Genomic DNA, 26,170 nt, shown 5'->3' with positions numbered 1-26,170 from the left:
GTTTCTCTTGTGTCTACTATTGTTATGGTTTTAAATGGGAAAATAAGATTGTTTTCTAAAACTTAACCTTTTCAGGAACACATCAATTTCATATATTCTAAAAATGATTATCCAAATTTATTACTAGTACGATGTATCTTCCTAAAAGATGATGAAAAAGAAAGTGTTTATGTTCTTCATAAAGAATGTATAAATTGAGGGGCACCTGGGTGGCCCAATCTGTTGAACATCAGACTTCTTAGTTTTGGCTCTAATCATGATCTCAGGGATCCAGCCCTGTGTTTGGCCCTGCACTTGGGGAGTCCACTTGAGGATTCTCTCCCTCTGTCCCTCCCCCTACTCCTTCACACTCTCTCTAAAATAAATAAATTAGTCTTTAAAAAAGAAAAGAATATATAAATTATAATCCAGCAAGGGCTTGTGGTTTTGAACAGTACACTTAATATTTATTTCTAGGCTTTTTTTTTTTTTAATTTTATTTATTTATTTGACAGAGATCACAAGCAGGCAGAGAGGCAGGCAGAGAGAGAGAAGGAAGCAGGCTCACTGAGTGGAGAGCCCGATGCGGGGCTCGATCCCAGGACCCTGAGATCATGACCTGAGCCAAAGGCAGAGGCTTTAACCCACTGAGCCACCCAGGCACCCCTATTTCTAGGCTTTTGACTGACAAACTATAAAATGAGATTTGGGGGACAATCTCTAAGGTAACATTCAGCTCTTAAACTGTATGATTTTATAATTCTGTGAATATTTGTTCATAATGTGAGAAAATAAATGTTAACTTTTGCTATTGTTAGGTGGTCAAGAGATTATAATTAAAATTTTAAAAGATAAGTAATTCAAGATCTAGGAAATCCTTTGGTTTTAAGAATACCAATTAGTTGTGAGCCTACTTGTTTCAAATAGTATTTGTTGAAGTAAGAGTTTATAGCTGTTCACATGTAATAAATTATATAGACCAAACTTTAGATTACACAATATTACTCAATCTTCTTAGTCTTCTAATAAAACGATTTAATCAGGGGATTCCCCCTAGATGATATCAAAATAAAATTTGATTTGTCAAACTTTGCCTAAATTCAGCTTCTCACAAATTGTAGCAATGCAAATATTTAGCAATAAGCTAATTCTGGGTTAGGACTGAAGTTGTTTCCAAAGTAGGTCCTCATCCTACATGTATGAATAGTTATTCTGCAGATAAACTGGAATTTATCTATAATGTCAATCTGGCAGGATTGGATAGAAATGATCTTAGTTGTATCAACTAATGCAATTCTTATTATTTTTTTCATTCAGTTATCCTAAAAATTTGGACTTTTCGTAATCTGATCATCAAACCACATTGGAAAATCCTGATGAAAGAGTATATTATATATCCTTTTTTTGGTAAGCTACCCCCCCCACACACACACAAAGCAATAAATAATAAACTCAGTAATTTTTTTTTAATTTCTTGATTAACTCCTATAGTTAGCTCAGATACTCTACATAAGATTAGGTACATATAAGATCATTCTTTTTCTTTCAAGTTGCCTAGTTAGTGTAAAAAACTGAAAACCGGGGCACCTGGGTGACTCAGTGGGTTAAAGCTTCCGCCTTCGGCTCAGGTCATGATCTCAGGGTCCCGGGATCAAGCTCCACATTGGGCTCTCTGCTCAGCAGGAAGCCTGCTTCCCTTCCTGTCTCTGCCTGCCTCTCTGCCTACTTGTGATCTCTATCTGTCAAATAAATAAAATCTGTAAAAAAATAAATTAAAAACTGAAAACCACTACCCTGCACACATATTAGTTTCTCAAATATTAGTCTTATATTGAGATTTAATATTTTTAGGTTGTTTTTAAAGGCGTAGGAGGGGAAGGATAACCATACTAGAGCATTATCAAATAGGCACATCCACCTGTGGGGAGACCACTGGTTCTGAGGCCTAACTACATACTAACTCCAGAGATTCAATGTGGTGTAGTAGTATTGTACTTAGTGATATAATTAGTGATATAGTTCAACAGTACATTTCTTTTCTTTTTTAGGATTTTATTCATTTGACAGAGAGAGAGAGCGAGGGCACATGCAGGGGGATTGGCAGGGAGGGGAGAAGTAGGCTCCTTGTGCAGGAAGCTGGATGAGGGGCTGGATCCCAGGATCCTAGGATCATGACCTGAACCAAAGGCAGATACTTAACCGACTGAGCCACCCAGGCACCCCTCAACAATATGTTTCTGAAGAAATGAAAATGCAGATTAAGAAAAAACAAAAACCTTTCATTCTACTGCTAGCAATTTCAATGAAAAATAGTAAGAAAAAGTTATTCTGTTTTTCTTCAAAAAAACTATTTTTGTGACTCAATTTGAACTAAATGTCCACCAAAAAGTTATTTACTTTTTAAAAGCCTCCACTGCCACAATCAGGATTAAGAAAATGACAAACTGCAAAAATCATGTTTTTAAATACACTATAGATCTATTAAAGCAATCAAAATAATTCAAACTGAAATTCTGGACAGGTGTGCTGTCTACCCTAGGTGTGCTGATGATATTTGAGAAGAATTTATAGATTTTAGGTGAGGAATGGAGGATCAGTTTTGTCCCAGGTAAAAGGACCTTCACTAAGGGAAAGAGAATCAGCAAGCTTTTGGTAATTGCGCGGGGTTAAAACAACCAGTTGGAAACTAGGGGACCCCTAGATATACATAATGATCTATTTTCCACCTACATGGACTGAATTCTGAGGTGGTATAAAAGGATAGAAAATTGTGCCAGAAAAGTCTAAACACAAAGTGAAATCTCCCAGGGTTTCATGGTGCTTAGTGGACAAAGTCTGGCTGGAGGGAGAGGGTCTGTCACAAACAAGACTGATCGCTTCCTGAAGATATTTCCCATTTTTTGAAGCTATGTAGATGGAGATGTAGAGAAACGAGCTCAAAACGATCAAAACGCTGAAATGAATCTTCTATAATCTTTCTGGTCTAAGGAGACAGAGACAGACCATCAAGCCCTCAATCAAAAACCCATCAAACAGTCTCTGAAGAACAGGAATGAGCTAGAGGTGAACTGGGTCTTACTGAAATTTTACAGCCCAGCCTGTATACAGACAGCTCATTCCTTCATTGGATTAAGATAAGTCCTTATCCTTCTACCTATTAAAAAGGGGTTGATTCTGCCTAATAGAGGAAAGGTCAAGTCCTCTCTGGTATAATATATCATCTGGAACACGTCATAATACAAAAATTTGAAAACTAAAGATAAAGAAAATCATAAAAGGACCAGAGAAAAAAGACATGGTAAATTTTAAAAAGCAGTAAGTGAATGCTGACCCTTCAATAGAAATATGAAATCCAGAAGGCCAAAGAATGACATCTTTTTTTTTTTTTTTAAGATTTTATTTATTTATTCAACAGGCAGAGAGAGTTGGAAGCAGGCTCCCTGCTGAGCAGAAAGTCCATGCAGGGCTGGATCCCAGGACTCTGGGATTATGACCCAAGCTGAAGGCAGAGGCCTTAACCCACTGAGCCACCCAGGCATCCCAAGAATGACATCTTTAAATTGCTAAAGAAAAAACAAAAACAAAACTGCTAACCTTGAGTTTTATATCCAGGGGAAAAGCTTTCAGGATCAAGGTAAAATAAAGATGTTTTTGGACAAACAAAAGCTGAATGAAGTCATGGTCGGCAGTCCTGATAAAGGAAAATGATCCTAAATCTGCAGAAGGAAAAATGATTAAAAGCCAGGGTAATTATGTACATTTAAAATGACTATTATTTGTTTAAAATTACAATAATAATACTGTCTTGTGGGTTTTTATAATGTATAAGTAGAATATATAACAACAGCAAATGGTAAGAAAGTGATTGTTCAGAAAGTTCATTGTTCAGAAAGTGATAAAAGTTAATAATATGTATTAAACTGTATGCCTTGCATGCTATATTTTGGGGTGCTAGTTTTATAGGTATGTTTATATATATACCTACATATGAGATATGTATGTGTGTGTGTGTGTGCAAAAACTCACCCTTCTGCACATAGGCTACCAGTTCTTAAATTAGTCTATGATAAAAAACTCAATGATGAATGGCTACTAAGCATATGAAATATATTTAACATCATTAATCATTAAGAAAATGCAAACTAAAACCACAATAAGATTACCATTTCATACTCATTAGGATGGCTATAATTTAAAAAGAAAATAGCAAGTGTTGAAGATGTGGAAAAAGTGGAACATTCATTCATTACTGATGGGAATATAAAATAGTAAAGTCACTATATAAAATAGTTTGGCAGTTTCTAAAACTGAAACATATAGGGGTGCCTATATGACTCAGTGGGTTAAGCCTCTGCCTTTGGCTCAGGTCATGATCTCAGGATCCTAGGATCAAGCCCCAAATTGGGCTCTCTGCTCAGCAGGGAGCTTGCTTCCCCCCTGCCTCTCTGCCTACTTGTGATCTCTGTCTGTCAAATAAATAAAATCTTTTTTTAAAAAATTGAAACATGTATTTACCCAGCAATTCTACCCCTAGGCATCTTCCCAAGAGAGATGAATACCTATATCCACAAAAAAGCATAAAACAAAAAAAACCAAAAAACTTGTATGTGAGGTTTTACAGGAGTTTTATTTCTAATATCCAAAAACTAGAAACAAACTAAATGTCCACTGGCTGATGAATCAATAAACAAAAATGTGGATATATCCATATATTAGAATACCATCTATTAATAAAAAGGAGTGTAGGGAGAAAAAAAGAAATGAACACTAACACAAGCTATAATACAGATGAACCTTAAAAGCATGCTAAGTAAAAGAAGCCAGACACAGAAGACAACATATTTTATGATTCCATCTATATGACATTTCTAGAAAAAGCAAATATATAGACTCAAAGCAGAAGTGTTTTGCTCTAGGGCTAGAGGTGGGAGCAGGACTGACTGTATAGAAGCATGATGGAAAGTCTTCAGGTAATGGAAATGTTCTAAAGCCAGTGACTTATTTTTCCAGTTGGAGAGCACTGTATCAAAATGGTCAACAAATTAGACTTTAGCAGTGAGAGCTGCAGAATACGATATGAAAATATAGGGATCACTTGAGAGGAAGTGAGTATGACTTTTCTATTTTAGGAAATGGTAGTTAAGCAGCTCTTGAATTGTAATCGCATTGCTTGGCCCATATTTGGTTGAGTATCTATTGTTCTCATGCAGTAAAAAAATAATCCTTTTGTAGATTCTTTTCAAATTATCTAATTTTTTTGTAGGTGTTTCCACTTAGAGTAAATCCGTGGTATATTAATACTATACTGATCTTATATATAGCCAAAGATAGTTTTAATTTTGGTAATGACTAAAAATTTCAAACTCTGATGTAAATATTAATATGAATATAAAGGTGACATAACTTTGTCCTCTAAATAATTTTGTTATTATGCTTAGTAGTTTGTATTTAAAAAAAAAAATTCGAGGGACACCTGGGAAGCTCAGGCAGTTAAGTGTCCATTTCTTGATTTCGGCTCAGGTCTTGATCTCTGGGTTGTGAGTTCAAGCCCCACACTGAGCTTCATGCTGGGCATGGAGCCTACTTTAGATAGACAGAGAGACAGATAAGAAAGGAAGGAAGGAAAGAAGGGAGGGAGGGAGGGAAAGATATTCAAAAGCAATATGAGATTTTCAGATGTACTTTTACAAATACCCATCTAAATTTAAAGCCTAGAATTCTAATTAGGCTAAAAAATGCACTTACGCATAGTTGAAAGTTGGACTTATAAAGAAAAAGAAGTACAGATTTCCCTATTGTCCAAAAGTAAAACATTTCTATAAGACCTTACATAAGTTGAAAAGGCATACTGGGAAGAGTATCCCTGACTTTCTGAAAATTCAAGTTACACTTCACTTTTATGAAAGGCCTGTGGTATAGTAATGGCTTTTTTTGTGAAGCAAAAATCCTCTTTGGGTTTCTTTTGCTCAGTGAAAACAGGTACTGATACAGTTCTTTCCTAAAAGCAAAGTCGTGTAACCAACTTTTTGGAAACTGAGGGATACCTGTATATAACATGTGCCTAGTAGGACAAGCTGAAAGTGTACAGGACAGTAAAAATTGACATGATCTTAGTTTGTGGAGAACTTCAACAATCATTCTAGGAATTTCTGTGACCAGGTCTCTGAACAATGATCCAACACTTATATACACACCGCAGTATTCTCTTTTTTCAGTAAACTGAATAATTTATTCAGTATTCTAGGTCTAACTCATTCCCACATTTTTTGTTTTGTTTTGTTTTCTGGAAGGTTTTGGTCTCTAGGATCTTGGGAATGGAGTAACTGTAACCCGAAAATCTGAATCGGCTTTCCTTATTGAGTATAAAATAAAAAACAACACTGTTCTCAAATCCCTAAATTGTAACCAATGAAAGAATTCCATACAAATGTAAAATAATCTTACTGTGGACAAGATTTAGCCAAAAGAATCTGTATTTCTCAACATTTCTGGTATACAAGGTCCCTGACATCCCACTCTGTAGATTCAGGATTTGTCTTCAGGTTCTCATGCTAGTCTTCCACTGACAGTGCTGCTTCCTACCCTGCATACCCACTCTCACCACTGCACATCCTACAATACAAAACTTCATAAAAACATTGAAACCGGGGCGCCTGGGTGGCTCAGTGGGTTAGGCCGCTGCCTTCGGCTCAGGTCATGATCTCAGGGTCCTGGGATCGAGTCCCGCATCGGGCTCTCTGCTCAGCAGGGAGCCTGCTTCCCTCTCTCTCTCTCTGCCTGCCTCTCCGACTACTTGTGATTTCTCTCTGTCAAATAAATAAATAAAATCTTTAAAAAAAAAAAAAAAAAAACATTGAAACCTATGGGCCTCCAAAATGTCTGTGTTTAAAGCAAACGAGAGAAAAGGACACTGAAAAACATACATGCTGATTTAATGACAGAAGAGATGCAAAAGAAGATATGGCATAGAGGTCACAGGCAGGGAAATGATAGCAATAAGCAGTAAGGACAAGAAATGGTGGGGGAGGCAGGTGACAGAATGTGACAGATGTATGGAGAGGGACATCAGATTTTATACACTTAATGGCTAACACCATATGTATTTAACAACAGAATATGATACATGATACCACTTACTTAGCAAACATAGTGTCTGCTTTGTGCCAGGCACTGTTCTAAGTACTCTAAAAACATTAGCTCATTTAATCTTAATAATGCCAATGAGACAGATTACTATTTTCATCTATCTTCATTTTATAGAGGAAGTTACTGATGCAAAAATTACTTGCTCAAGGTCACATTATTAGTCAGTGTCCAGTCAGGAAAAGAAAACCACTTTGGGTATTTCAGAGATAATGTATCACCTCTATTGTTGAGGGAATCCTTATCTGGAGGAGCAAAAAGGAGGAAGGTATAATCCAAAGGGAACTGCAAGCAGAGCCAGCATCCTAGCACTGGAGGAACAAAAGAGAAAGCAGTGTTATCCAAAACCCACAAACACTGTGCATCAGAAGCTTTTGGAACTTAACTATTGCATTATTAGAACTATTACTGCTACCTGTTTTGAAAGAAGCCAGCAGACTTCAGAGGCCCCCCTCCCCCCTACTCCTGGAGCCTGAGTAGAGGAGCACAGTGTGCCCAGGCCACTGGAGCCTAAAGAAAGGAAAAATGCCTCCTATCCCCTTCTTTCTTTTTAATCTCCCATTAGCAGAATGGAACTAGTGACCACTTGGCAAGTGAATCTGGGAAATGATTTTTATGACTCCAGAACCTTTATGATACAGAGGAGAGGGTAGAAGGAGCTGGGAGGCAGTGGACATAATTAGCATAGTCAAACAATTGGTAACTGGCAGAGCTTAAATCTCAGGTAGTCTGGCTTCTGAGTCCATGCTCTCAACTGCTATACCATGCTGTAGCACTGTGATCTACTATAATAAGAGTATTTTATATGTCTTAAAATTAAGATCTGCTCATAAATACAGTTGGCAGCAAAGAAGTTATAGGAATCTTATTTATTAAATATTCAACAAATATTTAGCAAGATCCTACTTATGCCAGGCACTATTCTGAAAATACAATGATGGAGAGGACAAAAAAAAGAAAAAGAAAGAAAGAAAAGGGGGAAGAAAGCTCCTTTCTCCCTGTTTCAGACTGAACGAAATTCCCTGGGAAGGATTCCAACTGGCTTGGCTTGAATCATGTGCCCATGCATTGAACTAAGCATTTTAGCTGAGGCGTGGGTATTGGGGAAATAACGGGGTGGAAATGCCCACTATAATCCTGAGACAAGGATTTGAGTGCAGGTAGTTTATCTGGAGGATTCAGGAAACATCGGTAAGAGGTGGGAAAGTAAGACAAAGAAGGGAAGGCAATAAATAAAGGGTGCCTTATTAAGCCAGCAACCACACTGGTAATGACTGGAGCATAATCCCATGGGAAAACTTTAGGAGATGATATGAAACACATACCCCAAAGTTAACCACCTGAGGGTCAAGAGGGCTGGGGTATCTATATAATAAATCCCATCAGTCCTTTGGTGAGTGCTGTTGAGATGGGAAGTTAATAATTCTCTGGCATTTGTAAATTGCACTGACTACACAGGGCCAGAGCTGCCTCCCGTGCTTGGGAGAAAAGAGGTGCAAGTACTGGTAGCTAGAAATCTGCCTGCGAATGCTGTAGTGGTAAAAGCCAGAGAGGTATAGGTGGGAGTCTACAAGGCCTACTACTCTTCATTTTTTCATCAGATAAAAATTTTCCTTGTACATAGTAGTTCTGACTTCAAAAGAAATAATGCCTGTAAGAAAGTATAATACCAAGAATTATTGTCTAGAAGTTTCCTGAAGACTGGGAATGGGTATCATGTTCTATATCTCTCATAGAACCTAGCACACTGCTATATATATGTCCTAGGCTTAAATAGTCACTGAGTGGATTTGTCAATTTAATTACTACCTGAACATATTACTTTGTAGGTTTACGAAGGTAGAATTATTTTTAAACTGTCATTATGATCAAAAAGTCACGTTTTCGTCTGTTTCAAGAATTTTAAGTACCGTGGTCTTGTTCTGTTCCTTCTTCTATCATTCTTCTTAAATCTAGACCATTGTAGATAATCCGTTAATTGTCTACCCAATAACCATTTTCTTCTTCCATCTTCCTTTAAAAAAATATCTTGATTACAAAAAGGGTATTGATATTGCTGGTTCAAACCAATCATGAGAATGCTACTCTGATTAGTATGACGAAAGGCAAGAAAACCATAGATGCCAACCCTGACACTGTTGAACTACTGAAGTGATACCAACAGCAATCTTCCTTCAGCCTTTCTTATTACATCAGAAAAATAAACTCCTATTAATACTGTTAAACAGGGGTGCCTGGGTGGCTCAGTCGTTAAGCGTCTGCCTTCAACTAAGGTCATGATCCCGGAGTCCTGGGATCGAGCCCCGCATCAGGCTTCCTGCTCAGTGGGAAGCCTGCTTCTCCCTCTCCCACTCCTCTGCTGTGTTCCCTCTCTTGTTTTGTCTCTCTCTGTCAAATAAATAAATAAAATGTTTAAAAATATATTTAAAAAAATACTGCTAAACCGGCAATCTGTTACACATAGCTAGTGATTCATAACTGTTTAAATAACAATTTTTTTCCCTTTTGCATAGCAACCCCAAGACAAAGTCATTTTATTTCTGGAGTAAATTATTTAAGATAGTAACTCATCAGAAAACCCAAAAGAGCAGCAGGTATTTGGGCACACTAGTTTTAATCCTTCTGGATTCCCCTCTAAGGAAGGATCCTGGTATTCCTCACAGCTCTCTACCTGAGCTCTACCCTTCAATATTAACTTTGATGTTTTAAAACTTACATTTAAAGAAGCTCAGGAGGGCTGTATCACTGAGAAAGTTGTCATGAGATGATGGCCTTTCAGATATGACGTAATGTAGCATAACCATTTATGCATGATCTCCTCCTACACAGCCACGTTGCTTGCTCAGCTATATTTAAAAAAACACATTCTCTTTTCTCCCTTCAGAATATATTCTGAATCTCTCTATTTCTATCTCTATTATCATCACACAAGTTCACAAGTTCAAGTTCAAACAAAGTAATTTCTTACCTAGAATATAGCAACAGACTCTGAATTAGTGTTCCCAATTCCAGGAATTCTTGCCCTTAACAACCGATCCTCCATGGAATTGTAAGAATGATCTTCTCAAAATATAAATCAGATCAATTACTTCCCAGCATAAAACCTTTTGATGACTTATCATTTACATAAGAGAAAATCTAACAGCTTATCATTGCACACATTGTTCTGTATGATTGGCCCTCTCCCCATCTCTTTACCTTCAGCTACTACCACGCTCCCTCTCACTCACTATGCTATAGTTGTATAGACAATCTTTCAGTTCCTCAAACATATCAAAGTATTTTTTGCCTCAAGGCCCATGCACAAGCTGTTCTTTCTGTCTAGAATGTCCTGACCTTTTTTTTCATCATGGCTGGTTTAAGCTTCAATATAAAGTCACTGCCCAGGCACCTGGGTGGCTCAGTTAGTTAAGCGTCTGCCTTCAGCTTGGGCCATGATCCCCAGACCCCGGGATTGATTCCCACATCGGGCTAAACAGAGTAGAGAGAGCTGAAAACAAAATTAACAAACTGGAAGTTATTATTGAAATTACCTAGAATGAAGCACAGAAGAATGAGAGGAAAATATAAATTACAAAACTGAGAAAGTTTGAAAATATAACAGTGCTCATCAATATTCCAATATGGTTAGTCCTGGGTAGGGGAGGGAGAGTAAATCACAGAATGGTATTATTTTAATTTAGTGGCTGAAGTTTTAAACAATAAATGACATGAACTTAAAATTAGGAAGCATAAGGTAACTCAAGTAGTTTAATAAAAAGATACTGTATAATACCAAAGATTAACAATTTTGAAAAGAAACAAGAGAGGAAAGACAGCTTACCTACAAAGACTGATAGCAGTTCTCAATAATAACAATGGAAGACAGTGAACTAACACCTGTCAAGTGCTCAGAGAATGACTGTCATCCTAGAACTGCACAACCAGCAACTTAAGTTTCAAGATAAGGGCAAATAAAAGTATTTTAAGGTTAAAGAAAATTGTGGAATCAGTAGACTAGCTCTAAATGGACTTCTAAAGTATCTACCATAAGAAGAAGGAAAATAATCCCAAAGATACAGTATGAATACAAGAAAATATAATGAGCATTAAAAAAAGGGGGGGGGGGAGTGAACAGAGTTGCCAGTATGAGAAAAGGAAGATAAGAAAATAACCAGTTGGGAGCACAGAGAGAAACAAGGGAAAATGTAAAACAGAAAAGAGCATGAGAGATAAATGTAACAAAGTGAAAAAGCTAACATTCATATAACTCTAGTCTTGGAAGGTGAAGACAGAAAATGGGGGAAAGGTACATCTAAAGACATAGTAGTCAAGAATTTGCACAACTGATAAAAGACACCCATATAGGTTTAAGAAAAAGAATGAACTTCAACCTAAGTGCCCCACCTTACACCCTTACAGAAAAATTAATTCATTTTGGATAACAGAATTAAATGTAAAATGTGAAACCATAAAACTTAAGAAAAAAAAAAAAGGCACAAGAAAATCTTTGGGATCTAAAGGTAAATGTTCTTAGAGTTAACACCAAAAGCACAATCCATTAAAGGATAACCTGATCAGGCGCCTGGGTGGCTCAGTGGTTCAAAGCCTCTGCCTTTGGCTGAGGTCATAATCCCAGGGTCCTGGAATCCAGCCCTGTATCAGGCTCTCTGCTCGGCAGGGAACCTGCTTCTTCCTCTCTCTCTGGCTGCCTCTCTGTCTACTTGTGATCTCTGTCTGCCAAATAAATAAATAAAATCTTTAAAAAAAAAAAGATCAACTGAACCTCATCAAAACTAAAAAATTTACTAAGTGGAGAACATAAAGACAGGATGAAAGGCAAGTTACACACTGGGAGAAAATATCTGCAAACCATGTATCTGACAAAAGACTAATATCTATATTACATAAAGACCTCTCAAACCCCACCATTTTTTTAAAAAAAATCCAGGTAGAAAATGAAAGAGATGAACAGAAACTCATCAAAGCAGGTATTCGGATGGTGTACAAGCAAATGAAAAGAGATGTTCAATATGATTAGCCATTAGGGAAATGCAAATTAAAACCATAATGACAGATCACACTACACACCTATCAGAATGGCTAATATAAAAATTGTGAAAACACCCAATGTTCATAAGAATATGGAGAAGCTGGATCACTCACACATTGTTGGTGACAATGTAAAATCGTACAGCCACTCTGAAAAACAGCTGTAGTTGTTAAAAACCTAAATATGAAACTAGATACGGCCTATTACACAGAAATAACTTTGGCCCAGAAAAATGACTTGTGTTCACGAAAAACCTATACACAAACGTTTATAGCAGCTTTATTTATAATAGCCCCAAACTATAAAGAACCCAGAGGTCCCTCATCTGGTGAAGGGCTAAACAAACTGTTCTACATCCATACTATAGTACTCAGCAAAAAAGGGGAACAAATTATTGATATATGCAACAACCTGAATGAATTTCCAGAGTATCGTGTTGAATTAAAAAAAAAAAATTCAGGGGCACCTGGGTGGCTCAGTGGGTTGGGCCTCTGCCTTCGGCTCAGGTCATGATCACAGGGACCTGGGATCGGGCTCTCTGCTCAGCAAGGAGCCTGCTTCCCCCTCTCTCTCTGTCTGCCTCTCTGCCTACTTGTGATCTGTCAAATAAATAAAATCTTAAAAAAAAAAAAATTCCAAGTGTCACATCTGTATACTTCCATGTATTTTTGTATATTTTGTTTTGAAAAGATAAAATTATAGAAATGGGGAAAAGCTTGATGGTTGCCAGGAGTCAAGAAGTATGTGGCTATAAAGGACAAGATGAGAGATTCCTGTGGTAATGGTGATGGAAACATTCTGAATCTGACTGTAACAATGTCAATTCCAGTGGCAAGGTTGTACTACAGTTTTGCAAGAGGAAACTGGGTAAAGGGTACACAGAATCTCTCTGTGATAGATCTTACAACTGTACCACAATCTAAAATTACCTCAAAATAAAACAACTTCATTTTAAAAGCTATAATAAGCTAATGGGGGGGGGAATGGAATTATAAATATTAAATTGGTTAGAAAAAGGCAAGAAAGAAGAATGGTAGCATAGAACAGATGGAACAAATATAAATAAAGATAAGATGGTAGTTTTAAATTCAGAAACACTTAGGAAATGTACTAAATGTTTCAGTTACAACACAAAGATTGTCAGACTGATTACAAAAGCAAAACCTAATCATATAGCTTAAACAGACACCGTAAGTATGGCGCATAAAAAATGAAAGTAAAAGGATGGAAAAAGATATATCATAAAAACATTAACCAAAGAAATCTAGTATAGCTACTCAAATGCCAAAAGTCAAATTTGTGTTAATATTACTAGAAGTAAAAAGAACATAAGAATTGCCTTATCAAGAGATTATAATGATCCTACATATTAAAATATAAGAAACAGATGGCCAGGGCACGTGAATCCATTAAGCATCTGCCTTGCACTCAGGTCATGATCCCGGGTTCCTAGGATGGAGTCCTGCATCAGCCTCCCTGCTCTGTGGGGAGCCTCCCTATCCCTCTCTCTCCCCTTGCTCCCCCAACTCCCTGCTCATGCTCTCTCTCTCTGTAAAATAAATAAGTAAAATCTTAAAAAAAAAAAAAAAAAAAAAGAAGAAGAAAGAAGGAGAAACTGCATGGCCAATCAACTTGAAAATTTATATGAAATGGACACATTCTTTGTAAACATCCTAACAAAACTGACAGGAGAAGAAATAGAATATCCAAATGTCTATCTATTAAATAACCTTAGTCTGTATTTAACCTTCCCATGAAGAAAACTCCTGGCACATATTGTTTTACCAGTAAAGTTTATCAGGCATTTAGGAAGTTCACAAATTCCTCCAAAGAATACAAAAAGAGGAAACATTTTTGAACTTGTGAAGTAAACAAAACCTTGATAGCTAGGGCTCCCCAGTTAATCCAAATTTCAGATAAACAATGAATGATGTTTTATTTTTATTTTTTTTTAAGATTTTATCTATTTATTTGAGAGAGAGACAGTGAGAGAGAACATGAGCGAGGAGGTCAGAGGGAGAAGCAGACTCCCCATGGAGCTGGGAGCCCGATGTGGGACTCGATCCCAGGACTCCAGAATCATGACCTGAGCTAAGGCAGTTGTCCAACCAACTGAGCCACCCAGGCGCCCTGAATGATGTTTTAGTGTAAAATATTGCACAGGATATACACAAACTAAAAAAATATATATTTTTTATTTGAAATTCGAATTTAACTGAATGCCCCATATTTTATTTGCTAAATCTGGCAACTCTATTGGTAACAGTACTTGATAAGGGCTTTCCAAGAAAAGTAAATTATAGGTCAGTATCTCACGAATATACAGGCAGCAATCCTAAACAAAATACTGACAAATTAAATCTAGCAACACATAAAAAGGACCATGTCCTGATCAATTTGGCATTCTTCCACAAATACAAGATGAGTTTAATGTTGGAAAAAAATAAGTAAAAGAACTAGAAACAAATCTAACATGTAATGTATAAAGTAAAATTTTAAATATTGTTTAAAAATCCAAATTGAGGGCGCCTTGGTGGCTCAGTGGGTTAAACCTCTGCCTTCGGCTCAGGTCATGATCTCAGGGTCCTGGGATTGAGTCCTGCATCAAGCTCTCTGATTGGTAGGGAGCCTGCTTTCTCCTCTCTCTCTCTCTCTACCTGCCTCTCTGCCTACTTGTGGTCTCTCTGTCAAATAAATAAATAAAACCTTAAAAAAATCCAAATTGATTTGTAGATTCAACGCAATGGCAATATAATTCCCAGCAGGGTTTCATAGTGAGGAGCCCTAGCACTGTTTTCTTAGGTCCCTCAAATTCTAAAAGGATGGTTTCAGACATAAGATGGATATGGTAGGTGAACAGCACAGATGCTTTAAACAGTATGATTTGTTCTGGGTGGCTGGCCAATATAGAAACATTGTGTAATATGAGAAATGGTATCAAAGAAGCTACAGAGACAGGGGTGAGTATATAAAGGGTTTAGACTTTATGCTGTAGGACATGGGAAATAATGGGGGTGGGGAGAAGAGTTTGAAGCATGGGAAGTGATCGAAGGCAAAGATGTGGATATAGTAAGTGTACATACACCACTCTTTAAGGAGCTTGACTATTAAGGAAATCAGTGCTTAGATAAGTATCTAGAGTTAAAGGAGGGTATTGTCTTGTATGAGGTTGTTTGTTTTAATAAGGGAGAAACTTGCAGCTTGTAGAAAGAGGCTGAAGATATAGGAAGGAGGGAAAGATAATTAATGGAACAAAAAAATTTGGGAGACAAGAGGTAATAAAGTAAACAAAATAAAATAAAACAAAGAAGTCTTTGTGAGTTTTGTTGAGAATGCAGATTGTTTTGTTGGTAGGCACAAGATAACTAGGGAATTTCTGACAGCATCATTTTTCTTTGTAAAATAGCAGACTGGTCTTTGGGTTAAAATAAGAGGGGAGATGGTGGGATGGGCAGTCAGATAAAGTACTGACAATTCAGTATTAACTAGAGATGGGCAGAAGAAGGACCTACAGTGAAGCACTCTGGGGGAAGGACTCTGCAGTCAACTAAGATTAGATGGAAATAGGGTTGATTTTTGCTTAGCAGGTGAGAAGGGAAGTTTTCAAGGGAACTGAAGATACTGAAAGTGGCTAAAGTGAGAGAACACAGGGTAAGAATAGGAGAAAAACCTGAAGAATGTTACTTTCTCATTATGTCCATATCCCGAAATCACTGTTGCTAGGTATAGGAATAACTTTCTCTAGTTGTTCTGAATTGTATATTTTACATACTAATGGCAAAAACAGACATAATTATTTTGTCTTTCACCTTATCAAAATAGTATCAATTTGCCTTCATTTTTTTAAAACAGGAAAAGAGGCTTTTCTATGGACCAAATATATTACCTAAATTAAATATAACATAGGATTAAAATAAATGGAGCAAGAACTATAGGTATTACAAGCAGAAATTCACAGAGGTACACAAATAGTCCACATATAAACCCATCAGGGGCTTTTTTTATTTTTATGATTTTATTTATTCACTTGACAGAGAGAGAGAGAGCACAAGCAGGATGACCAGGAGAGGGAGAAGAAGACTCCCCACTGAGCAGGGAGGCCAATGCAGGACTCGATCCCAGGACCCTGGGATCATTACCTGAGCCGAAGGCAGATGCTAAACTGACTGATCCATCCAGGCACTCCAACAGGGTTTTTCTGTATAAACATAAAATATACCCCATCGCTAGGCATGACTTACAATATCTAATGTGTTTTATGGCCAAACTTCAAAGCTTTCCTGCAAAATTAGGGAAGCAGTCCTTATGAGATCAACCTCACTTTGACACCAAATTCACAGTTTAAAGGTTCCCAGGATCACCCTTAGATTTAATAATTTACTCAAAGGGTTCACTGAAAGCTGTTATACTCACAGTTATGGTTATAGCAAAAGAATACAGATAAAATCAGCCAAGGGAATTGGTGCACAGGGTAGAGTCCGGGAAAGTTCCATACACGGAGCTTCCAGTTGTCATGTCCTTGTCCAGTTGTGGACATTGTTACCATCCCAGAACTTATGTGCAACAATACACAAGAAACACTGCTAAGGAGGGAAGCTTATCTGAGCCTTGGTTTCCAGAGTTTTTATTGGGACCCAACTACGTAGGCATGGTTGGCTGCCCTTCTGGCAGTTTTAGCACCCAACCCCTCTGTGAGTAGAGATGAATCCATGTGGTCCAATGCCCCCATCATAAATCACATTGTTAGACTGTCCAGTGTGGCCCAAAGCCTCCAAGTAAATAAAGCCACCCTTTTGGAGATCACCTCCTAGAACGTGAAGGCAAAGACCAGACCTCTCTTTGGGTAAGGTTAATTCTTTACTGTGCATTCCTAAAATGTCACAATCATCAATTCTCTGATTGCATTCTTATGAAAGGTAAACATTAATAACTTGTTTTCTGGCTCCCTGCTACCTCTTATATTACTTTTTTGATTTTTAATTCATGGGATGATTGCTTCAGTTAAGTTTCTCAAATTCATGTTGGGATGCAGAATCACAAGTTTCATTTATAATAACAATTTTTTGTTAAATTTTTATCTTCCAGGAGTGCCTGGGTGGCTCAGTGAGTTAAAGTCTCTGCCTTCAGCTCGGGTCATGATCCAAGGGATCAAGCTCGGCATCGGGCTCTCTGCTCAGCAGAATGTGCTTCCTCCTCTCTCTCTCTGCCTGCCTCTCTGCCTACTTATGATCTCTTCAAATAAATGAATGGAATCTTTAAAAAAATTTTTTTTCATCTTCCATACGAATATTATCTACCCAATTTCAGTTTTCTCACTGTATTTTTGAGTGGACGTTGTACATATGACTTTCATAATCTTCATATTTGAATGAGTTCAATTTTCCTGGACTAGGATCAGGAGTAGAAAGGCCAGGGTAGCTTTACAGAATTCATCTCTCATGGGTTCTCCTCTGTTGCTATAGCAAAAGATTACTTCTTTAAAATATGGCAACTCTATGAAGCCACACTTACTCTGCTTCTCATTACCTAACCTAGTTCTGAAGAGATTATACACAGCATCCTGGACTTCCTGATTTATGCACAGGCCACAGGGAGACACAATTTGCCTTCAAGGATACTATTTCTTTTAGAAAGTTACTTTACTGGTGCATTCTAAGGTCTGCTATCTCTGATTAGTTACTTTCTATCCTCTCTCTCTCCCTTGTCAGTGTTTGGACTCTGTGCAGTCTCCATTCTTTCTCAAAATGTTCTCTTGATTTCCAGTATGGGCTTCCTGCCGAGTGCTTCTGGTCTCAGTTGCCTACTGTAGCACTCACATGTGATTTTGGAGTTTGGAGGATTTTCTTAGTCAACTGCTTGCTGAAGATACAGTTTCTTTGAATTTATTTCCATTCTCCTTTTTGCTCTCAGTCAATGGAAAATGAATGAAAAAGTTTAGGACTAAGCAGACCCTGTGTTCTTACAGAATGCTAATATACTTAATTTTTCTCCCACGTTTCCTAAAGATATGAAGAAATTCTCTGAAAGATTACTGGCTTCAGATAATGAACAAAATTTTATAGTTGTCAGTAGCCAAATTGAGCTGATTATTTAGATGCTCACATCTGCTATGACATTAAGATTATATACAGAAGTAATGCAACAAAGTAGTTTTAATGAAAAAACATCTGAGGCATACAATGAAGAAAAAAAAATTTAATGGAAGCAGCTCAGAGAGAAGCAGCACTTTCTTCTGCTATGTTTAAAAGAGAATTTTTAGTGAACTATTCTTCCTGAACCCACACAACTAAAACATTGTACAGGAACATTTGAGAGGATCTTATTGGATTATGGATGAGGGGATGTCCCAAGAATGCTTTTCTGATCCTGGGGATTTAAAGCTATGTTCAGATTCTTTTTGATGGTTAATATCATTGCATCTTGGTGATCAGCCACAGATAGTTTTCTACTCAGAGCAAGCTCCAGCATTTTCTGGGTACTACATTGATTTTTATATGCTTCACATTCTGATGAGAGCAAAATCACAGTGGAAGAAGCAGAGATATGACAACCAAAATACTACACTCCAGACAGTATCAGAATGTGAATGTTATTTTAACATAAACAGTATTAGTTATAACCAGGCAACTTAACAAAGGTGAGAGGAAAAACTGAGCATTTGGCAGTCAGTTGGACATAGGGCTGGAGTCCAGGATGTATTAACCCTAGTGAAACACTCCCACCCTGCGACAGGACCCTAAGAAACAGCCCAAAAGTGAGGATATGGACTGGAATCATTTGGTTGGATCAGAAATCCTCCAGCATTGATTTGGGACTACTGGCACCCTTTTTATGGAGATGAGAGAAGGAAATGAAACTCTTCTCTGGAGGGACCTAACAGTATCCAATGCTTCATATTATTTCTATCATTAATTTTTAAAATAACATCCAGAGCAAACAATCAAAGATAATACAATGCAAGAAGAATCGAGTATGAGCCAACACCAGTAGAAACACCAGACAAAAGACAAACATAATCTAAAAACCACTCTGTTTGCTATGGTCATGGAAGTAAAAGTCAGGCTTATAAATTCTGTCAAGGAACTAGAAACTACAGAAAGTGATACATTTTAATCAAAGATAAATTATAAAATGAAGAGGATAACTAAAAGTATAAAAATTATGGGTGAATCCTAGAGCAGATTTGGCATACCTAAAGAGAATGAATAACTGGAAGGTAGGCTAAAAGAAACAGTCCCCAATGAGGGAAGGAAAAGTAAAATAAAAAATATTGAAGACAAAGCAAGAGACATAGAGGATACAGTGGGATGGCTTAATATATATTGGATTTCCAGAAATGCCATGAGAGCAGAAATTATGTGTGAAGAGATAATGGCTGAGAATTTCTGAAAAGTGATTAAAATATTCATCTATAATTTGAGAAGCCTAGTGAAGTACAACAGGATTCTTTAAAATAAAAAGTATATTACTGAAGTGAAACCACAGAAAATCCAAGAGAAAAACTTAAAAGAAGCTGGGGGAAGACATCACCCTCAAAAGAATCTTGTACTTTGTGGAAAGAAAAGTAAAGACTAATTAATTAATTAAAGAACAGCAAAGTAAAGATTAATATTGGACTTTAAAAAAGTAAGGATGTATGTTATACATTTTAGGATCAGAAGAATAGAAAAAGAATTTATAACTTCCAAACTAATTTCAAGGAAACTGAACTATTTTAAAATGCCCTAAAAGGAAAATAAAACAAACAGTGTAGGTACAAAAAATAGAAAGCACAAAAGATTATGAATAGTAGGTTTAAACCCAAGTATATTAGTAATTCATAACTAGAAATAGACAAAATGTCCTAGTTAAGACACAAAGATTACTAGACTAGATTTTTTTAAATGCAAAATCATGTGTCCTACAGACACTTTTAAGTTATCAAAATACAGAAAGGCTGAGAGTAAAAAGAGGGAAAAATTTGGTTGATCCTTGAACAACATGGGTTTGAACTTCACAGGTCCAATTATATGGAGACTTTTTTTTACAGTACAGTACTGTAAATGTATTTTTTTCTTCTTTATAATTTTCTTAATAACATTTTTTTCTTCAGTTTACTCTACTGTAAGAATACCCTGTATAGCATATATAACATACAAAATATGCATTAATCAGTTGTTTATGTTACTGATAACGTAAAGTTTTGGGGGAGTCAAAAGTTATACCTGGCTTTTTGACTGCATGGGGGGTATGGTACGCCTAAAGCCCACAATTGTTTAAGGGCCAGCTGAATATCATGCAAACACTAAGTAAAAAGCAGGTGGTGTAACTATATTAATACCAGCCAGACAAAATAGAATTTAAGGCTAAAACCATTACAGAGATAAAGAAGGTCATTTCAGAACGCTGAAATATTCAGTTCCCGGTTCATATAACAATTCTAAATTTGTCAACTAAATAACATGGTCTCAACGTATGTAAGCAAAAATGGACAGAATGAAAAGGAGAAATAAACAAATTTATAAGCCTGTGTAGGATATTTTAACTTAACATGGAGACAAAAAGTCTGTGAAGATACATAAATGTGAACAGCACAGTTAATAGGACCCAATAGACATAAATAGAATACTAACCTAAAAGGAGAATATCAACTGTTTTTAAACATAGAATATTTTTCAAAATCAACCATGTTAGGGGCACCTGGGTGGTTCAGTCAGTTAAGCACTGGACTCAGGTCATGGTGTCAGGGTCGTGAGATCAAGCCCCTCCTCCTGCTCTATGCTTGGCAGTAATCTGTTTGAGATTCTCTCTCCCTTTGGCCCTTTCTCAGCTCGCACATGTATCCCCTTTCTTTAAAATAAAAATCAAACATGTTCTTCGCTCAAAAGCAAACCTCAGTAAATTTTAAAGGATTTAAATATATATTTCTGTAACAACAGAGCAAATGTGTTGGAAATCAATAAGGGTAACAGATCATCTGCATATATTTGAAAATTAAGAAATGGACACCTAAATAATTATGCATCAATAATAATCCTGAGGGAATTTAGATAATATTTTGACCTCAATGATAATAAGAATAACACATATTAAGACTTGTGGGTGCAGGCAAAACAGTATCCATAAGGAAATATACAGGTTCTAATTCCCTTTTTTGTAAAGAAGTTAGTAAAACAGCAAAATAAAAAAGAAGGAAATAATAAAAAAAGAAATAGAAAAAATATAATAGAAACTAAGAATAAAACTAATATTTGTCCTTTAAAAGGTTTAATGTAATTGATAAAATACTCTGGTGAGGTCTGATCTAAAAAAGAGAGAAGGTACGAATAATTGAAATCAAGAATGAAAGGAGAATCAGCAGTACAAATCTGACATACATTAAAAACACAAGAGGATATTATGAGCAAGTAAACAGTATAAGAAACAAAAATATCTGTCATAAACACTACATATAGTGGTGAAACATAGAAAGTCCTTATTTTGAGACTGGGAACAGGACAGTAAGCCTGCTAATACTACTTCTTTTCCAACACTGATCTGGAGTACTAGCCATATAGCAGAGTTAGAAGGAAAAGTAAATAAATTAGGAATAAAGGAACAAAACTCAATATTTTCAAGTGATGTGATTGGGTGCTTTGACAATCCAAATGAATACAGAAATAAATTACTGTGAGTAGGAAATTTTATGATAGGGAAGTTACTGAATTTAAACATTATTTTGGGGGAAAAAATCAGCTTAATTTCTATATATTGGCAACAAAGAAAACGAAATATTAAAAAGATGCTATTTATAATAGTATCAGAAATATCAAGTATGTATGAACAAATCTAATAAAAGATATGCAAAACTTCTGCAAAATGACAAACTTCTGTTAAGAGACATTACAGAAGATCTGAATGAATTGAAAAATACATCATGTTCATGGATTAGGAGGCTCAGTATTGTAAAGGTACCTGTTCTCTCCTAGTTTGGATCCTAGTTGGATCCTATGGATTCAATGTAGTATCAACCAAAAATCTCAAAAGGTTCTATTGTGGTTGTATTGTTTATTTTTTTTTTTCTGCACTTGCGTAGCAGTTACATAAATGTTTGTTTTTCCATAACTACTGAAACTGGACACTTATGTTTTATGCACTTTTTGTATGCTTGTTTTATTTTAAACTAGGTTAAAAAAGCACAATGTAAAACAGTGTAATAGAATTATTCATATATAGAGATGTATATACTAACATAAACAATTTTTTTCTAACAGGAAATCCAAGAAATTGTTAACATTGGTTGCTTTTAGGGACAGGCATTTGAGAAGATCAACGGAAACAGGCTTTTTTTAATATTGAATCTTTTGTATTACTCATGTTCATGTTAGGATTATGGGTCAATTTGTAAATTTTTATAAATTAAATAAACTTATTTAATTACTTATTTTAAAGTAAAACCAGAAAAATTAAAATCATGTTAAAAGTTCCAGAGGGAAGCAAGTCAGGGAAAAACACTTTTTAAAGAATCATATTATAATCATTTCAGAAAGCAAATATTTTAATGACATCAATAACCTCCCTATAACTTAGGTTTCATAGATCTGTGTATCCACACTGTCTACTCTGAAGTAGGATTACCATGAAGCTAATGGATTTAAGCTCCAGAGTTCCTCATTTGGACAGGCCCTTTTAAACGCTTGTGCCTAATTTTGTATTTATAATTTTAAATAGTTTTTCTTAAAGAAGACTCCTCAAATTATGTAAGTTTGAAGCTCCCCAAAGCCTGATTCCAACATAGGTTGTGAATTGTCTTAAAGGAAGAAATTCTTGCCTGCCCTGAATATGAAGTTTTGTAGAAATAATGAACTGTGGTTGTAACAAAAATTTCTTTGTCTGAACAACAGATTCACTGAAGATAAACTTTTATCAGGCATTGAGAATTTGCAGTTCAACTACTCCAGGAATGCCTTCTACTTACCAGAGGTGAAACACCACCTCTTATGCATAAATCTGTGCTCTTTCTCTAATTTTACTGAGGCATGTATTTTAGTCTATTTGGCTTATATAACAAACACCACAGACTGGGTGGCTTATAAGCAACAAAAACTTAGTTTCTCACAGTTCTAGACACTGGGAAATTCAAGATCAAGGCACTAGCAGGTCTCTATCTAGTGAGTCAGCTTTATAGTTCATAAACTGCTATCTTCTCACTTGTGTTCTCACATGGGAAAAGGAGCAGGGGGACTCTCCAGGATCCTCTTTTATGAAGGTACTAATCCCATACAAGGCCTCCACCTCAGGACCTATCACCTTCCAAAGATGCTACCTCAGAATACCATCACATTGGAGGATTAGGTTTCAACATACAAATTTGGGGAGGACACAAATATTCAGTCTTTGGCATTTATAAGTGTGTACAGTGTGCTTGTTAAGCTACTCTACTACTAAACAGTGAGCTACAAAATTGCCATTTTTATTTTTATAAAAATTATTTTTATACCCCAAGGCCTAGAAAAGATCCCATTATGCAATAAATGTTTAATTGGAGCTTCTTAAAATACCATATTGTGTGTAAAGGAAGCCTAACCACAATTCATCACTTTAGTAAAATTCATATGAAAGAGATACATTGCTAAATCATACACATATACATGAAGTAATTTGGTCACATTTTGCATGAGATAGATTATAAACTTTTAAGACCAAGGACCAAACAATATTATGAATCATTTTTAAAACAAAAGTATAAAAAATGTGAAAATCCAACATCCTAACATGACATTTGTTTCAATTTTTTTTTTAATAAATAAAAACTTACACACATAACAGACTCCAACCTTTAAAACCATTCCCTTATACTATCCCTCGGCCTCTCTCCTGAGAGATGAACCCCACCCTGAAGTTGGAGTGTATCCATCCTGTCCATATGTTCTCGTTTTTAACCACTTAAGAAAATATATGCACAAACAACGGATACCAGTATTCTATGTTTAATAGATTAAGCCAGCATTTTCTACTACAAACACCTGAGTCACATGTTTAAACATTTAAAGGTTCTCATAGCCACATTTAAAACAATAGAGACATGTTTTAATGTTATATTTCATTTAAACCAGCTCAAAATATTATTTCAATATGTAATCGATATAAAAATTATTAATGAGCCATTCAATATACCTTTTGAAAAATTTCTGGTACTAAGTCTTTGAAATCCTGGGTGCCTGGGAGGCTCACTGGGTTAAGCCTCTACCTTGGGCTCAGATCATGATCTCAGGACCCTGGAATTGAGGCCTGAGGCCCAAGGCCAGAGGCCCAAGGCTGCATCTGGCTCTCTGCTCAACGGGGAGCCTGCTTTCCCCTTCTCCTGCCTGCCTCTCTGCCTACCTGCAACCTCTCTCTCTGTGTGTCAAATAAATAAATAAAATCTTAAAAAAGAGAGAGAGAGAGAGAGAGAATTCTAAATCTTTGAAATCCTGTTAGTTCATACAGCACATTTCAACTTGGGATTCTAAATTTATATTTCACAAAATTTAAATTGAAAAAATATATTCATATATTCAAGTTGTTCCAAACACACTTAAAGGTTTTCCAATAACTGAAATACGTTTTTTAAAATTTAGTTAAAATTAAATTAACAATTTAGTTTTTCAGTAGAAATAACCATCAGACACCCTACTGGAGAGCGCAGCTTAAAAAAGTAACAAAATACTCACCATTTATTATCTTTCTTTCGCCCATTCAATTTATGTAACATTTTAATGTTTCTTTTTTTTTCCTTTGCCATATCCTAGAAAGGACAAGCACAGAAGAAATGGATGCCTTTGAATTTCAGGGCAGATGACATTTACGCTTTTTTTTTTAAAAAACCCATCTATCACTAAATCCACTCAGAAAGTCTAAACTTTTAAAAGAACCAGCTCGGTATTTTAGCTTCAACAATGGGATTACTAAACAGGATGCATCTGATAAAAACAGTGACCCGCTGCAACCAGCAAAGGTGCAGCTTTCATATCAGCCGCTCGCATTCTTCTACCCCGCCCTCCACAGGCACGCGCCCACCGGCACGCACGCACTCACACGCAAAGGCGCGCACACACACGCACTCTACACGCACAAGCACACAGGCACACTGGCAGGCAGCCAAGGAAATGCAGTTTCTTTCTTGCCTCTCATTCTGTAAAGAGAATGCCAGGAAGTTTCTGACGAGCACTCGCGCTAACTTGGTATTGGTAGGGTTCCACGTCCCCTTTTATAGGATATTGGACTCCGCCCTTCTCCAGGTCCCTTAGAGGAGAAATTGTAAATGTTGGAGGTGGAAGCGGAAAGCAGCCCTGTTATAACCAGTCAGCAGCTTCACCTCAGGAAGCGACCAACTTTGCGCACCCAAGAATAAAACCTGATCCTCGCCGCAACGTGCAAGGATTTAAAAAACGGCCTCACTTGGGTCACGGTCAGGTTCCGGATGGGCGTTTTTGCCTAAGCAGGAGCTCCTAAACAAGCTGGTGCGCCAATGAATGTAACTAGTATCCAACGGCCTTGTTAGCAGCAGAACCTGCAAGACCTCCAGGGCCCGAGGAGCGCTAGCTCTACTGAGTTGCACTTGGTTTGGGTTTCCCACAACAGCATGGCCACACCAAAAATTCTTTTTCCACAGATAGGAAAACGGCTCCGAAACTTTTTTTACCCCAACACCTTCACTCCCGTCCCCTCCCTCCTAGGCCCCGCTCGGCGCATTTTGCCCTTCGCCACAGGAGCTGAGTGACCCCTTCGTCTGGAATGCCAACTCTGCAAAATTCCGGTAGCCAAACATAAACCAACTTCCCGGGAGAAACAAGAAGCGAGAAACATCACAACCCCCAACCGCACGCTAGTGTTTTCCAAAAAAAAAAAAAAAAAAAAGGAGCCCGACCCATTGCCACGCGATGCATGCTAGGATAAGTAGTTCTTCCAATCCCCAAGGCGCCGAGTCAGAGAGGAACTCAGGTTGATGGTACCCGCAGAGAACTACAATTCCCGTGGTGCCCCGCTACAGTGTGGAAGGGGCGGGACAGGAGAGAA

At 36.8% G+C, this 26,170-nt stretch overlaps 1 long non-coding RNA gene across 2 annotated transcripts; it reads right to left on the bottom strand.

Annotated features, from left to right (window-relative positions):
• Nucleotides 1-481: 481 nt before the first annotated feature.
• On the bottom strand, nucleotides 482-25,983 carry LOC131833835 (uncharacterized). 2 transcript variants are annotated; one of them, XR_009354658.1, is made up of 5 exons: nucleotides 25,553-25,983; nucleotides 24,826-24,899; nucleotides 10,091-10,182; nucleotides 7,344-7,433; nucleotides 482-3,695 (listed from the first exon to the last, which is right to left on the bottom strand). It is a non-coding gene; the product is annotated as an uncharacterized LOC131833835 (long non-coding RNA). The 2 variants fall into 2 exon arrangements; XR_009354657.1 differs by lacking the exons at nucleotides 482-3,695; nucleotides 10,091-10,182 and having other exon boundaries at nucleotides 3,702-7,433.
• Between the last annotated feature and the right edge of the window lie 187 nt (nucleotides 25,984-26,170).

Source organism: Mustela lutreola, chromosome 1, assembly GCF_030435805.1.
Source record: "Mustela lutreola isolate mMusLut2 chromosome 1, mMusLut2.pri, whole genome shotgun sequence".
Taxonomy (NCBI): domain Eukaryota; kingdom Metazoa; phylum Chordata; class Mammalia; order Carnivora; family Mustelidae; genus Mustela; species Mustela lutreola.
This window is presented reverse-complemented; position numbering and strand designations above follow the sequence as displayed.